Source organism: Delphinapterus leucas, chromosome 3 (assembly GCF_059928025.1).
Source record: "Delphinapterus leucas isolate spDelLeu-1000000601 "Yukka" chromosome 3, BTC_Dleu_Yukka2, whole genome shotgun sequence".
Classification (NCBI taxonomy): Eukaryota; Metazoa; Chordata; class Mammalia; order Artiodactyla; family Monodontidae; genus Delphinapterus; species Delphinapterus leucas.
In genome coordinates this window covers 91,380,892-91,398,876 of record NC_143131.1, presented here as the reverse complement: position 1 = coordinate 91,398,876, position 17,985 = coordinate 91,380,892, and the positions used below count along the sequence as shown (strand labels likewise).

Sequence of the window (17,985 nt, the reverse complement as noted above, 5' to 3'; positions counted from 1 at the left end):
TAGCAATTCAAGGAAAAGTAAAAATTTATTCCTAGAGCCAGAAGCCTAACATTCACTATGGGAATGTATTGGTAGAAGTAGGGGTGCTGACTGAGATTGTTTGGCGTGTGTCTACACAGAACCACACCTGGTATTTGCAGGGTGCAGGGCAACACTAGAGAGAGGCCCCAGCTCACAGGACGCCTGCCCTCCCATTCTCCCACTCATCACGTGGTGAGGGACCACACAAGCATACCTGGGACACGCAACCCAGAAATCTAAGCCTTACCCACACACCCCTGAAACAACTGTCCCTTGTCCTCAGACTTAGAGGAATCTGGTAAAAATGCACACAAAATCAATGGAACTGGATTTGGAACCAACTGATATCAGGTTGTGGTAGCTTGAGTGCGTACTATAAGGGGAGAGTGGGTTTTAAGTGGACATGTCCCCTTGGTCCCCAGTGCACTACTCTCCCTGTGGGGAGTGAAGCAACCAGAAGGAGACTAGAGAGGTTGCTACAAAAGCACTGAGCCTAAGGCAAGAGTCACAGCAGTGGAGCTCTACAAAGGTCTTGGATTTATCGTACACTCATTCATTCTGAGTGTGGAAGAAAATGTCCCTACCCTCGTCTTGATGACCCATAGTTATTAATTTCTTTCCATTCCTTCATACTGATGGTTATGACAATATGTTGGCAAGTTAGTCAATATGGTAACTGGTGTCCTATTTGGGGTTTGATCTTGAAGGTTTTATTGGATTTTCTCACATACAAAACTAAGAGGATTATCATTCTACCTATAAATAACAGGCCAAGCTAATGACAGAAGAGAAGGAATCATTGCCCTTAGGCCATGTACCAGAAAGACAACAGGAAGAGGGGCAGGTAGGAGGGGCGATTTTCAACACCATTAGTTTGTTATAAATAAGTGTCTACCCTGGAGACATTAGTGTTATGTGGAAATCATGGCCACATGTTTTTCTGGGTTCTGAGGACCCTGTATACTTTATAGCACAGTCAGGGAAAGCATCGATACACACATCCAGAAAATACGTTGAGAAAAACTGAATATACATCCCTTTGATATACAGGGGTATTCCACTACCCCCAGTAAATGTGTTAAATTGCTGCACTGGGAGGTCTGCCAGTTCCCAGATAGCTTGGACATGTCTGATGCTCCCTGAGCCACAAATTTCTCCTGCCTCTGTTAGAGTTTTCTCCCACAAGTAGAGCTGTGGTATGATATAGATTTAAATAAGTGTAGTTCGGGCTTCCCTGGTGGCGCAGTGGTTGAGAGTCCGCCTGCCGATGCAGAGCACACGGGTTCGTGCCCCAGTCTGGGAGGATCCCACATGCCGCGAAGCGGCTGGGCCCGTGAGCCATGGCCGCTGAGCCTGTGCGTCCGGAGCCTGTGCTCTGCAACAGGAGAGGCCACAACAGTGAGAGGCCTGCGTACCACAAAAATAATAATAATAAATAAAATAAATAAATAAGCATAGTTCTTTTACTGTGTCGTGATGAGTCATTGACACACAGGAAATACACGGTGATTAGACTGGACCAACAATTCAGACAATCTTTCTCTTGATAACTGGTCTCTAACTTTACTTCTTAATAATAATCTATAATGCCTAGTCATTTTTTTTTTAATACTACCAGCCATGAGCACTTTATCCTTGAACCTAATTTTACACTAAACGGTGTTCTGGAGGCGAAGCCCTTTCTGATGGCCGGCCCAAGCCTCCTTGCCTTTAATTCATCATGTAGCATTGCACTTAAAGTTCAAACTTGGGGCTGGATTCCCAAGTACCATTCTGTTTCTACACTCGAAGCATGCAGTTATGGCTGGATTTGCACAGCGGTCACACAGTGGCTGCAGGGGCTTGCAAAATGTAATCAGGGAGAAATGTTGTGTGTCAGCACACGAAACAGTGAGGTCCCTGGGGCCAGGTGCTACATAAATACAAGGTATTAGAATACTTTGACCTGTAGGGGTGGATGGTGCTTTGATACATCCCCATTATACTGTATTGTGACAGGCCTCTGCACAACAGCACAAGACAATCAGCAGCTGAGTTTACCTTGCTACATAAACTCAGTGGGAGGCAATGTTACCTGTGTTGCAAGCTGCCTTTCATAGAAGCCATGATTATATCCATCTCTTATTAGTTTCCTTTTGCACAACTGAAAATATGCAGTTCCAACTGCCTCTCTTTATTAAATAGATCCTGATAAGCTTCAAATGATCCATAAACTCTTCTGTGCTTTCTCTGAATAAATGAACATTTAACAAGAAACAATTGCAGTCAGATTCTTCTACAGATTAGATCTTATTAGCTCAAGAGATGAGTCTTGACTGTGTTCACTTTAAATACGGGGGCATTAAGAGATCTCCTTAAGAACAGAATATGTAAAGCAGAAGCATCTAAGTGATCTAGCTGAGTATCATATTCCTCACCTACAAAATAGCTAGATGATAGGGATCTTGGTGTAACTCCAACCAATACTGAATCTGTAATAACAGAAACACCATAACACTATCTCTTATAAATGAAATTTCAGATGATAGTGGTATACAGGTTATTTTTCTTTAGTTATTCATCTTAAAGCCTTGTGAATTTTTAAAGGACAAAAATCCTGGCTTATTCATGTTTGCAGAAAATGTACTAGACTAGCCTTTGAATATATGCTGACTAACATCAACAGAAACTGTTTAGAGCCCATCACCATCTTCATCAAATACCCTGGCAAGGGAAGAAAGGGTAGGTGAATGCTTTACCCAGCATTCCATAATTACCCAATGTAGAGCCAGCATGGGGATCAGAATTACAATCAATCAGACTGTGGGAAGAACAATAATGGGACCTATAGCAAGATCTGTATTGCACTCCTCCTTTACTCTTTCTGCCTCTCATCTGTGGGTGCACAAGCACACTTTTAAACACGGTGCATATTCCAACTGGAGACTAGAACGCAACTAGCGTCATACCTTCAACCAGAATTTTAGGAAGAATGAGTTACACAGTCAGCTGATAGAGTTATAAGCTACTCTGATTCAAAGGTCAATGTGAACATGTGAACTCAGAGACTTATCATTCAACATCAATAACAAGATAATCCGTTTTTTAGGAAGAGGTAGAAATATGGGCATTAACAGGGACAGAGAACCTCCAGGGAAGCATTTTGGAAGTATGCCATGAGGTTTAGCAATGGTAGGTAGGTGATTTTTTTCCCTTGGGACCCAACAGTAAGCCCCATATAAATGTGCCCTTCAAAAAGTCCCCTTAATTTAAAATGTTAGCTCCCACCAGATAGCAAAGCTTTGAGGTGAAATCTAATTACCTACACCTTTCTTTAAATGAATGGATTTCATAATAAATGACTCCAATAGCAGATGAAGCATGACTGAAAAGCTACACTTTCCAGAAAGTTGTCCTGACTAAAAGTTCAGTGTTCCTTCTTTAATCAGAAAGCTGACCCACCAGATAAATGTGTTAGCTTTCAACATGACCCTGCATTGATTACATTTTGCCCAAACTCAGGGAATTAAATGGAAAGAAAGGAAGAATAGATTGATTTTACTTTGTTTTCAGCTGAATTGACTTATTTGTCAGATTGCTTTGAATAAAAATTGACATGTTATAATTTAGACTTTATCTGAAATACAGAAAGTTTATTTGTAGTCAAAATGGATTTTAGTTCTTGGGTTGGCAATGGCTTACATTCATTAGATCAGCAATTTTTATTTGCTGTGCAGTTTATCAGATAATGACTGCTAAAAATGATAACAATGGTGAAACAGCACTGTTTGAGTATTTAGCCATGGGTAGTTTAAAGCATTAAACCTAGGAGTTACACTTACATACACATTAGATTCTACAAAAGTTATATATGCCAGGGGTGGCCAGTGGGAGAAAAAGATACGTATGTCTAACCATTAAAATAAAACCATAGAAATGCTAAAGATGAAGTAATTGAGCCATATAAAGATTAAGTGGCTTTTTTCAGAATCACATCACAAGTTAATAATACAAGCAGGAATAGGATCTAATCTTCTAGGTACTAGACTAGGTCAAGGGGTTTATCCATGGAATATATAGTCAATAAATATTCCTTTTTCAAAATTAATTTTTATTGGAGTAGAGTTGCTTTACAATGTTGTGTTAGCTTCTACTGCACAGCAAAATGAATCAGCCAGACATATACATATATCCCCTCCCTTTTGGATTTCCCTCCCATTTAGGACACCACAGTGCATTAAGTAGAGTTCCCTGTGCTATACAGTGTGTTCCCATCAGTTGTCTATTTTATACATAGTATCAATATTGTATATGTGTCAATCCCAGTCTCCCAATTCCTTCCACCCCACCCCTTTCCCCCTCGGTATCCATACATTTGTTCTCTACATCTGTGCCTCTATTTCTGCTTGGCAAATGAGGTCAGCCTCTTCAATAAGTGGTGCTGGGAAAACTGGACAGCTACATGTAGAAGAATGAAACTAGAACACGCCCTAACACCATACACAAAAATAAACGCAAAATGGATTAAAGACCTAAATGTAAGTCCAGACACTATAAAACTCTTAGAGGAAAACATAAGCAGAACACTCTTTGACATAAATCGCAGCAAGATCTTTTTTGACCCACCTTGTAGAGTAATGTAAATAAAAAACAAAAATAAACAAATGGGACCTAATGAAACTTAAAAGCTTTTGCACAGCAAAGGAAACCATAAACAAAATGAAAAGACAACCCTCAGAATGGGAGAAAATATTTGCAAACGAAGCAACTGACAAAGGATTAATCTCCAAAATATACAAGCAGCTCATGCAGCTCAATATCAAAAAAACAAACAACCCAATACAAAAATGGGCAGATGACCTAAATATATATTTCTCCAAAGAAGACATACAGATGACCAAGAGACACATGAAAAGTTTCTCAACATCACTAATCATTAGAGAAATGAAAGTCAAAACTACAATGAGGTATCACCTCACACCGGTCAGAATGGCCATCATCAGGAAATCTACAAACAATAAATGCTGGAGAGGGTGTGGAGAAAAGGGAATCCTTTTGCACTGTTGGTGGGAATGTAAATTGATACAGCCACTATGGAGAACAGCATGGAGGTTCCTTAAAAAACTAAAAATAGAACTACCATATGACCCAGCAATCCCACTACTGGGCATATACCCAGAGAAAACCATAAATCAAAAAGACACATGCACCCCGATGTTCATAGCAGCACTATTTACAATAGCTAGGATATGGAAGCAACCTAAATGTCTATCAGCAGAGGAATGGATAAAGAAGATGTGGTACATATATATAATGGAATATTACTCACCATAAAATGGAACGAAATTGGGTCATTTGCAGAGATGTGGATGGACCTAGAGAGTGTCATACAGAGTGAAGTAAGTCAAAAAAGAGAAAAACAAATATCATATATTAATGCATATATGTGGAATCTAGAAAAATAAATATTCTTTGAATGAATGAATGACATGCAATGCTTTTCAAATAAATCCTTGCCCTGCCATTAGGGATTTAAATTTTAGTGTCCTAAATCAAAAGCAGAAATTATTACCTATACTAAAGATTAGATAGATAGATAGATAGATAGATAGACAGACAAATAGATAGATAGTAAAAAGGGAGGTTCAGGGAAAGAGAAAGAGAGGGAGGGAGGGAGGGAGAGTGAAAAGATCAATGGTTGTCAGGGGTTAGGGGAGGGGCAGGGAGGGATGAACAGGCAGTGAAAATATTCTGTATGATGCCATAACAATGGATATATGTCATTATGCATTTGTCCAAACCCAAAAAATATACACCAAGAGTGAAACCTAAGGTAAACTATAGACTTGGGGTAACTATGCTGTGTCAGTGTAGGCTCATAAGGTGTAACAAAGGTCCCACTCTGGTGGGGCATGTTGATAATAGGGAGGCTGTGCATGTGTAGGGCAGGGGGTATATGGGAACTCTCCATACCTTCCCCTCGGTTTTGCTGTGAACATCTCTAAACAAATTAAATCTTAAAATACTGCCATTTACAGCAACGTGGATGTGCCTAGGGAAGATTACGCTTAGTGAAATAAGTCACACAGAGAAAGACAAATACTATATGATATCACTTATATGTGGAATCTAAAAAATAATACAAACGAATGTATATGCAAAGCAGAAAGAGACTCACAGACATAGAAAATAAACTTGTGGTTACCAAAAGGGAGAGGGGTGGGGAGGGACAAAGTAGGGGTGTGGATTAACAGATAAAAACTACTAGTTTTAAAATAGATATGCTACAAGGATTTACTGTATAGCACAAGAAATTATACCCTTGTAAAACCTATAATGAAATATAATCTCCCAAAATACTGCATCACTATGCTGTACACCTAAAACTAACACAATATTGTAAATCAACAATACTTCAATAAAAAACAAACCTGGTGGCTGAAGATTAGCAAAGAGGGGTGCATGGCTGCAGGTAAGAGTGTAGAATCAAAGGTGGCCATGAACTAGACATCCACTTCCTCCCAATTCCAGGATGTTTTTCAAGCCCCAGAGGTAGATTGGGAGCTGAAGAGAAGAAAAGAAAGGATCAGAACCTTGAAATACCTTAGTGCACACTCTGAATTGACTGAGAACCAGAGTGGGGGAATTAAGATACAATTTAAGCTCAATTATAGGAAATAAAGAAAATTAAACTTTGAACATTTGTTTATTGCCTGTCAAATTTATGTCTGCTGCACCCAGCAAATAAAAATGGTTGTACTTTGCCGTTAGTGGGTTAGAGGCTCTGGCTCATACACATCTTCCATGGCAAGTTTTCTCAACCTGCGTGCTATCGGTATTTTAGGCCACATAATTCTTGGTTACGAGAGCTATCTCATATACTGTAGAGTGTTTAGCAACATCTGTGGCCTCTACCCACTAGATGCCAGTAGCAAACACATTCCCCAGACATGACCAAAATGTCCTCTGGGAATGAGAGTAGGAAACTGGCCCTTGTTGAGAACCGCTGTTCCAGAATATCCCCAGCAACGCTGAGAAAGAAACCACAGAACTCCATGGAACAGCTTATGAACAACAGATATAGCCGATTTCTCATTCACAAATGTGGAGTTGAAGCCAAGGTAAGTAAATTGACTTTTATTCCGCCTCAATGTAAGTTAAGGAAAGAGCCAGGATTAGAACACAGATTTTCTGAGACTAAATTCTGCACTTGGCCTTCCTAGAATTTGAAATATCTTCAGAAAGCTAGCAGAGAACCTGACACATAGTAGCAGTTCTGCTTACAAAGAATGAAGGGTTTAGCTATTTGGGCCATGCCATGTCACTGGACATTTCGGGACCAGTGAAGAACAATGACCCAAGCCTTACAGCATGTGGCAAAGACACTTGTAGAAGTCACCCTGCACCTTGCAGTACTGATTCTAACACTCACCTGCACATCTATGAATCCAAAGTCAATGCAGAAAAAGATCACTGGCCAATTTTTGTCTCAGTGCTGATAGTCAAGCTGTATTTCAAGGCTTTGAAGATGGTAAACGTGGGATGACATTTTGTATTTCCCAGGGCTTGTGGATGATGGAACTGTTGAAACAGTCACGTGTTTCCCCTGTGTTAGGTCCAGTCTCCACTATGCAATACAAAGCTCCCCTAATAGTCGTTATCTGAACAGCACACCTTGAACCTTACTCAAACGTGCTCATGTACTATTACTGCCAGCGTGTTGTCATATTTCTCCGACAAAGTTGTAGGTGGCTCTAAAACTGCTAATAGTATTTTTCTGCTTCTTTTATGTTCTCTATTACGTCTACCTGGCACATTACTGGGCACAAAATAGCAGATGCTCAGATTTGAAAACTGCTAACCATAATTCTATAGAAACGTCTTTAATTTGTTCAGAAACTGGGTGCCCTAAAGTCCATAGTCTTTCTCCCACAGAAAGGCCAAAAGCTGTGATTCTATTTCCTATCCTTATTTATTAATGTGTAGCTGGATGGCACATTATCTGACATCAGAAGCCGGTGGCAACTTTCCAATCTGTGCTTCTAATAGAGATAAATGTCGAGCAGAGGTGGCAAACTGGCTGACAGCCCACCAAAGGCAGCCCTAGGGTAAGTTCTGTTTGGCCGTTTATTAAAGGCTGCACAGTGAATGCATCACTACTTGTGCTCAGTGAATACAAGCAGCTTGGCACCAAGCCCACTTCAGAGTTACTTAACTTCTCTGTGCCTCTGTTTCCTCATATGAAAAATGGAAATAATAGGAGTTCCTACTAATGAGGTTGTTATGAAGATTAAATTAATATACATAAAGTTCTCAAACGCACAGCACAAATCAGCTTCTCCATAAATATTAGCTATCATCATCGTCATTACCATCACAAAGTCTATTGGAAGGGATCGTACCATGAAACACTTGCCTATCAGCCTTTCCAAGGACTAAAGAGTCCTTGAAACCATTTAGCAACCAAATAACCAAACACATAGGCTTAAGGTATAAATTAATTAAAATGCTAAACTCTTACAGATGAAGATTGTCATAGAATTACTCATCACTCAAAATATTAAAAAAATTATATTTTAGTATTAAATGACGGTATTAAATGATATGAAAAGCCTTTGTTCTTCCTAAGTCTCTTTGTTAACTCCAACTCAATTCTGCAAGGTCTCAAGAGACACACTTCCATTACAAGACACCTTAAATTAACCCCAGGCCTCAGCTACCCCTGGTACCCTAGAGCTCCTCTGAAAGACAGAAAACAGCACGATTTTCTTATCTATTTTTAGGAGGAGGTGATGTATACCTAGAGAAAAGACTGTAACCATTAAAAAATTATTAAAATATGCATAGTCCCAGCCTTCCTTCCCTCCTGCTAGAGAAAGTTCTGTGGCTTCTCCCGCTCCTCTGCCCTCTAAGCAGAGGAGCAAGGATAGTTCCTGCAGAACTCTAGCAATGGTTAAGAGGCAGAACCGGAAAAACAATCAAAGAATAGAGGCTTTGCATCAAAAATATATATTCCCAATTTTTTTTTTTAAAGGACTGAATGGCAACCGAACAAAAAGGAGAGGTGAGGGCTTCCCTGGTGGCGCAGTGGTTGAGAGTCCGCCTGCCGATGCAGGGGACACGGGTTTGTGCCCCGGTCCGGGAAGATCCCACATGCCATGGAGCGGCTGGGCCCGTGAGCCATGGCCGCTGAGCCTGTGCATCCGGAGCCTGTGCTCTGCAACGGGAGAGGCCACAACGGTGAGAGGCCCGCGTACCGCAAAAAAAAAAAAAAAAAAAAGGAGAGGTGATTTTGAAGAAGAAAAGAAAACCTGGTTGCTCGTGTGTGCTGGCTGTTGGGGTATAATTCAGTTGGAAGATGAGATTTAATGATGGAGAGTTTGGGGGTAACCGCAGCCATTCATGCAGCGGCTGTTACAATGATAGACACTGGGGACGATTTCTAATGTGTGTATGTGTGTATTAACATACAGCTCTCTCTCCTTCCATTTCCCATGTGATCTTTCCTTAAGAAAAGTAAATTTAAAAATTTTTTCCAATGTGATTTTGTTTCAGACCATTTGCCTTTAAATCAACACCTAGAAAAATACCTAGGCCACGTAAGACTTTTCATGACGGGTTATACAAAATATCACACAGTGGTCAGGGAGGAGTTACATTTGAATTGTAAAAATATCCAGGAGTACCTATTTAATCAGATTTCAAAGAAGGTGGCATTGTGACTGATATTGAAATTATAGAGGATGATTCTTTTGGAAATGGTTGCTTGGTTGCTGCACTGAAGTTTCTGACAAAGCACAATAGGAACTCTGGGAACCACCGGAGAAGGACTGACATGGCTTCAACCAAAACCCTGGAGGGAAGCTCCAGAGAAGTCTCTGCGCCTAACGGTTCCATTTGTGCTTTCATAGGAGGCCGTGGCAGCAGCAGCTTTATTAGCAGATCCAGCCAGTGCAGCTCCATGGGCTAGAGCCCAGCTGCTTTCTCCCTCCTCTGAAGTGCAATACAAATTAATTTGCCAAAACATCCAAGAGTCCTCTTTGTACTAAATGATGCATGATTAAAAAAACACACACTGGCTACGTTTGCCCTGGCCAGATTCATTATCATGATTTGCTGAACATTTATGAGCCCACCACTATTTTTGGGTGGCAACAGCTCCCTGAAAGCCAAGAGGATGCTGGAAATGCACCATGCTGCCGCTTCTGGAAGGCAAAGCTTCAGATTTATTTGTTGCCATTCTCAAACACAATATTTCAAAGCCCTCTAAAGGCTTGGGAGCGCAGGCTTCCCTAACAACACTATCAATCCTAAACCCCACAGATGCCATGGTCTCAAGTGATCTAGAAGATAATAATAATAGTACCATAAAGTAGCAGCTAAATATCAGCCAATAGAAAAGATTTTGAACACACACACATACACACACACACACACACACACACAGAGAAAGACTATGTAAAAGATTAGTCACAGCTTATAAAACATTGATGACTTCTGGTTACTGTGCTTTACTCCTGCAAATGGGAGAAATTCATGCATAACCTATACAGTGGGATGCCTTTAGAGTAAATGAAAGCAGCTGAATAACACAGTTTCATTCGACTTTGAGACTCCTTTCATCTTACATAACTATCAGGCAAAAAGCACTGCTGCTCATACCCTTTGGGTTGATTAAGTTGTAAAACGAGGCCTGTCGTGTGTGTCCCTCAGAAATTCTCAAGAGAGGGATTCACTGTATCTCTGCCAGTCCCCAGGAAGCTAAAGTCTGGATAGGGACAGACATTGCTCAAGCAATTCCTCCTGACATAAGCATCTCAGGCTCCCATTTTCGGGAAGACTGAGATGCCCTTGTTTTCTTACCTGCACCCTTGTCTGCTTTCTGAAAGCAAAGGCCATAGCAGGCTTTTACTCGGGAGGCCATGGAAGTCTCCGCTGTAATTAAAAAGTACAATGCCAAAGTTAGCTCTGCCTCTAGCGAGACAGAGGCTGTGTTAGTCAAAGATCTTTGTCTCCTTCCTTATAGATCATCAAATTTTTTTTTAAAAAAAATGCAAATATGAAAAACCGCTACAAGGCAGAACAAGAACTGTGTTGAAGAAAAGTCAATAAAACAATTTGCTCTTCAAGGGAGCGGCAGAGGTAATTTCCACTTTGATCCTCTGTATCTGCATCCTGGTTTGTACTTGATTTATTCAACTTCTGAGGAGGAATCTCTGCATTCAACTTTTTGATTAAAACCTGTTTTGTTGGTTGAGGGCAAAAGCTTTCAATTATCCTCATGAAGAATGCCGTTATTGTATTCAAAAGAAGAAGTTGCCCCTAAGCCCTGGGATAGGAAGAGTATATGGGTGTATTAATTCATAGGGATGACATGAACTCCTTATAAATCACTTGAACCTGTGAGTCAGGGAGTACATTACAAGTCAAATGAAAACTGCACAGAAGCCAAAATGCATGGCTTTATGCAAAGTTATTCACAGAGTTCTAAGCATTTTTCTTGCCAATTAGGCAGCTCTATATTTAAAGAATTTTATAATCAATTCAACTTGCAATTTATAAAAGAGGAAACTGAGGCCCACACACAGTAATTTACCCAAAATTATCCAATTTACCCAAACTTACCTGCTAGTGGTAGAGCCAGCTTTGCCTCCTAACTCTCAGCCATTCATTCTTTCACCATGAGACGGCAGTAGAGAGCTCTTTAAAATCACTGCCTGCTGAGGCCATGGACAAAATGTCAAAACTTCAAGATGATGTGGTCTAGTGATTTAAAAATGAAATCAATCATCTGTATGTTTAAGAGGCATAATGCCAAATAGCCAACTGACTAAATGTTTAAAGCTTGGCCGTCACCTAAGTCTTTGTACACTGCTAGGGTAGTTTTAACGAATTGCAGTTTCCCTGTATTAAATGGGGCTCCTCTTGTCCTTTTGGGCTCCTTCCTTCTCAATAGTTCAAAAGAGTCTGTGTCTCCAAAAAGTGAAAAATCATTGCCTTTTTCATGATTGCTAATAAGGTTAATTACCAACATCTTATGGTTGAAACTAGGAAAACTTTACATATTGTAGGATTTCTTGGGGAAGGAGGAAACTGCTGACTTGCAGTATCATATTCTACATCAGTGATTACCTCTAGGTGACTCATTATTCTAAGTACATTTACGTAGTAAAAAGCATGTGTTGTGTGATTAGCTGTAACAGAGATGTTTCACGTAGAGCAGGTTGGTGGTCAGAGAACTCATGAGAAAGAGAAACTTTCAGAAGCTTCTTGGGAGTAGGGGAATCACAAAGGTTTCAGAATGGACCCTAACCAGCAAAGGAAAAGCATCTGAGGAAAGTGAGAAAGATGATGGTGATAACAAGCAAGAAGAAGCAAGCTATGCCACCACTTATGACCTTAATGGTGTAGTGCTGTATACCTACCTACCGTCAGCAAAAGTTATCAACCCCAGAGATTTGGAGAATCAAGCCCAAGTATCAGGAAGGCATGCCTTTGGGTGGGGGGCAGGGGTAGCACAGAAAGGGCGCTCTCTTATTTAGCCCTCATAGACTAGATGTACGTAGCAGAAGTTCTAGAATTTGGCAGAATATTGCAAGGAAGCTTTGCTAGATTAATTAATATTGCTTATGTTCATTAAACTTAAGGCTGTGTTAAAAGTGTTTTTCAGATATTTCCAAGAGGGCTGGCAGAGAAAAGACCTTCCAATTTCTAGCTCTTTTTGTTTTCACAATGAATTTTTAGACTTTGACCATTTCAATCAAATGAAATTTCACTGCAGCTTCCTCCAAGCCTCCTGGGGGTAAGGAGTCTTAGTATTTGTGCGTAGTAAAACATACTGTGAAATTAGAAAACAAAAGAAATACAGTTGACCCTTGAACAACAAAGAGGGTTAGGAACACTGACCCCCAGCACAGTTGAAAATCTGCCTATAACTTTTGACTCCTCCAAACTTAACTACTAACAGCCTTACCGATAACATAGTCGATTAACACATATGTTTTATGTTATATGTCTTATATACTGTATTCTTATAATAAACTAAGCTAGATTTAAAATGTTAAGAAAATCATAGGAGAAAATATATTTACAGTACTGTACTGTTTATTGATAACATAAGTTTATATCGTCAGTTCACAAGATGAATTGTCTGTCAGTACCTATATCAATATTGTCTTATATGATACAAAACACTGCAGGTGTTATATATATAACTAACACTAGACATCAAAAACGAAAAGATAATGTGAAACAGAAATTCATATTTATTTACAGGTTAAGTGATTCATGGATTGATAACAAAGAAGCAGCAACATGACTGCTTTACAGTAGCCTAGTGTAATCAATATGATTGCTTCATGGTAGCCTAGCCTATACGCTAATGAATAAATCATTATAAAATTTTTATGACATACAGTATTACAGTCACATTCATAATACAGTATTAAAAACATTGCTACTTTTTTAAAAAAAACCACTTACCCGTGATGATAAGCTGATATGCAGATTCTCCAATTATAAGAGAAAAGCATACTGTACAGTAATGTAATTCTTTAAAAGCAAAACTATAAAACCATAAGAAAACTAACATATTATTAATTTTATGTTAAATATCACTCACTTTATGCCTACGTAAAAATAGGCTATCCACTTCAATACAAATCTCACACATGATGTTCTTCTGCATGTATATCTTTGTATGTACTGAAAAAATCTACATATAAGTGGACCTGCACAGTTCAAACCCATGTTGTTCAAGGGTCAACTGTACTATGGAAATATATGTGCAGGGTATGAAAGATAAATACTACCCTCAATAGGAGTGAGCACTCACAAATCAATAAGAAAAAATAAAACGCAGTGCAGTCTTTCTGGGTTGAACACTTTTTCACCTTTGGAATTCTTAAATTAGTTGTCTGTGTAAGGGTATATAAAAATTTAAAAGAAAAGGTTTAATTCTCCCTGTTGAAAATAAAGGATGAGAGTACCTCTCTTCTTTTTCTTAGACCATTCACTTTAGATAACGTAATTTTAAGTGCTTTCTCCTCCTTTTGCAATGTATATAAAGCCTTTTAAAAATTAGATAGACTTTTTGTCACCTTGATAACCCCAAAATGCCTTTGTCAAGAACCTGGGAGCTATCTCTTTGAAATGCAAACATCAGGAGAGATAGCACCCCTGTCTGCCAGTTTCTGTGGGAAGGTAGGGACATAACTTGGGTGGGCACTTTCTTCCAAGTTGTCCGAAAGGTATGAGAAGTTTGTTTTTCTTCGGGATAAAGCTAATGAGCTAACATAGATGGTTTCCCCAATTACCAGGTAAAGTTAGGATGAACTGGGTGTGACAAATGGCGCTGTCAAGCTCTCTTATTTGAGGACTAGTTATGGTTTTTCTTGAAAACATGTATATAATGAGTGTAACGGTAGTACAGGGTATAGCAAAGTGGGCAGTCTAATTACCACTGTAAATCTGGGAAGTAGGTAAGAATACCATTTCCTCTATAAAATAATAGTAAAAGTAATAACCCCCCCACACACACTGGTAAACATCCTAACAATTTGCAGTGGATTTTACAGCCCTCATTTCATTTGATTTGGGAAACAATTGTATGCGGAAAGGAGGATAGGTGTGATTATCCCACACCAGAGATATGGAAACCAAGGCTCTTAGGACTTATAACTTGCACAACACCTGGCAAGCAGAAAAAAAAAGACACTAAGACTCTGACCTTTTGATTCTCATTCTGGCACCTCTTCATTTCCTCACATTATTTCCTCACATGTAACAATGGAGAAAATGATAGCCACAAAGCCTTTCTCCAAATGATTGCTGCTCACAGTTTCAACCAAGGGACTGACTCAATCCTACCTTGACTTTCAGAGGCTCCTTGTCTGTGGCCTAGACCTGCTTAGTCTTCACTTGCATCTGACTGACATGAAGATGACGTGAATTTGCCACATGGGATTCCTGATGCCTCCTCTCATTTAGTTGCCCCTGTCCTCCAGTTAGAACTCATAGGTGTGACGGCATCACAGACAGACGGCATATACTCTTCTTAGTGTCTCCGTTTCCTAGTTAAGAAAGAAGGGGGAAATGTTATAAGCAGAGATTCTTAAAAGACACAAGAAGGTGGGATCTAAAGAGTGTGGAAAAAAGGAGTCAATTTCAGTACTTTTACAAGGAGGTGAGAGGTTTGTTGGAAAAACAGGGTATGTATTTGTATTCATTCAATAAACATTCACTGAGCACTTTTTGTGTACCAGGCATCGGTTGTGCAATAATGAATAGGATGTGGACCCAACCTCTGGGACTTCATAATAGAGTGAGATAGTGAAGCAAATGAATAATTAATATAACTCCATTTTATAAGTGCTTCAATAACAACATCAACTATTAATAATCATCCAACTAGAAATAGCATATTCATCCAAATAGAAATGAATAGAAAGCTTCACAAAATTCTACAACCAGGGCTTCCCTGGTGGCGCAGTGGTTGAGAGTCCGCCTGCCAATGCAGGGGACACGGGTTCGTGCCCCGGTCCGGGAAGATCCCACATGCCGAGGAGCGGCTGTGCCCGTGAGCCATGGCCGCTGAGCCTGCGCCTCCGGAGCCTGTTGCTCCGCAACGGGAGAGGCCACAACAGTGAGAGGCCTGCGTACTGCAAAAAAAAAAAAATTCTACAATCAAATAATAAATGTGCCCAAGATAAACACTTCTAAAAGTGAGAAAAGTAAATAAAGCAATTATTTATTTTGGACTTAATAGAGGGGCCTGAAAAATATTGAGAGTTAAATCCTTTAAAGCTACCATGTTCATACCATAAGCCAGACCCTGAGCTGTGCTGTGAATGCAAAAATTGAATAAAACAAAAGGAAGCAGACATGTAAACTCACCATTATAGAAGGTGTGATAAGTGCTATGACAGAGCAAACTAAATAATGCTATAAGAACAGAGAAGAGAATTTTAAATAAAACAGAGAAGTCAAGAGGAATTCCCAGCATGTATGATTCTTAAACTGAGTTTAAAGGGTGAAAAGGAGTTTCCTAGTTGTTAGGCACTGAATGTTTGTGTCTCCTCAAAATCCGTACGTTGAAACCCTATTCCCCCATGTGATGGCATCAGGAAGTGAGGCTCTGGGGAAGTAATTAGGTTTAGATGAGGTCATGAAGGTGGAGCTCCTATAATAGGGGATTAGTATCCTTATAAGAAGAGGAAGAGAGACCAGAGTTCGTTCCCTCTCCCTCTCCCTCTCTCTCTCTCTCTGCCTAAGTGCACAAAAAGAAAAGGTCATGTGAACACACAGTGAGATGGCTGCTCTCTGCAAGCCAGGAAGAAAGCTTTCACCAAGAACGGAGTATGTCGGCCCCTTGATCTTGGACTTTCCAGTTTCCAGAACTGTGAGAAATAAATGTCTGTTGTTGAAGCCACTCAGTCTATGGTATTTTGTTAGGACAGCCCAAGCTGACTAAGAAACCAGGTTAAAATGAAGAAAAGAAACCATTTAGAAAGGAAAAAAAAATAGGAAGTGAAGAAATCACAGATGCTCAAGATAGCATGCCAGGTTTGAGTACTAAAAGAAGGTTGTCATGATTAAGGGTGGGCATGTATATGGCTTAGTGCAAGAAGAGGAAGCTTCAGAAACAGGAAGCTCAGGAAAGCCTTAAATGCTAAAGTGGGCCCTTCATGCTGAAAGCTACTGAAGGATTTTAAACAAAATAGGATTTATTCAGAATTGCATCTTAGCCTACTCTAGAGGAGGGCTACAGGATGGAGGCAAGGAAGAAGTTAAGTGGGAAATGGAGTGGACACATCTTCTTTGCTTTAGGGACTACTCCTCCCCAATTTTATAATCCTGGTCAGGCCTCATGGCTCAGGTGGGCTGATGGGTCCTCCCCCAGCCCTAGGGATGGACAAGTGGCTTCCTTTGGGGCCAGTTAGAATACTCTTTCACCAACATTTAGGACAGGGCTCAACATACAAGATATGCTTAAAAACATTATTGAATATTATTAGAAATAGCATTGAAGAAGTGATCCAAGGAGTTCCTGGACTCTTGAGGCTCAGGAGTTGTAGTTTATGGCACTATAATAAGCAGCACTGTAACAGGAAAAGATAAGGAGGCAGGTGTCATCATTCAGTCTTCAAATTAGCATTTATTAAGTGCACTCTGCATGGCAAGTGCAAAAGGAGGTGCTGGAATCGGGTTGACAGAAATATAAATATGAATAAAACACAGTTCTTGGCCTTAAGTATCCTACTTTTAACAAGGGGAAACCTTTATTATTCAAGATCAAAAAATTTAAACACATAAAATGGTATAAATAAAGGAATATGGTCATCCAGAAAAACAATAGGTAAATTGTAATTGTCGCTGCAGGAATCAGGAAAAACTGTGACGAAGGGATAGTTTTTGAGTTGAGCCTGGGATGGATGAAATTGGGACAGATGGAGATGGGGACAAAATTAGCATTCAATCGAGTCAAGGAGGATGAGATTAGGGTCATTAACTTGAATCCCAAGATGGCAGAAAAGAAAGACTTGCACAAGACATTAAAATTACTTAGGAAAAGGAAGCAAGCAGAGGTAGTGGGAGACAATAGTGCAATCACTTGAAGCATTCAAATTGTAAGAATCAGAATCAGCCGATGGTTCAGAAGGAGCTCTGGAAAGCAAGGAGACTTGTACATGGAGGGAGAGAGGGAGGGAGGGAAGCAGAGTTTCTACAAAAAGAGGAAAAAGATGAGGAAGGCACCAGATGAAGGACTGCCTCTCCACAGTACAAGCAGGGTCCCACAAGCCATGGCAGAAGAGCAGGCGCAGGAGAGAGTAAGTGGAGGAGCCTGTATGCTGGTCACAGCAGGATCCATGTAAGCCTCAGGCTGAAGATGACAGGCGCGCGCAAATTGTTGGCAGAATGCGAATGAGGTCAGCAGAGGCTTGCAGAGGGGAGCAAAGACACCTCAACCAAAAGGGAGAGTTTGAC

At 40.1% G+C, this 17,985-nt stretch overlaps 1 long non-coding RNA gene across 1 annotated transcript; it reads right to left on the bottom strand.

Annotated features, from left to right (window-relative positions):
- Positions 1–4,873: 4,873 nt before the first annotated feature.
- Positions 4,874–16,586, bottom strand: LOC111183775 (uncharacterized). The gene is made up of 3 exons (XR_016392730.1): positions 14,869–16,586; positions 6,432–11,763; positions 4,874–5,375 (listed from the first exon to the last, which is right to left on the bottom strand). It is a non-coding gene; the product is annotated as an uncharacterized LOC111183775 (long non-coding RNA).
- Positions 16,587–17,985: the final 1,399 nt, after the last annotated feature.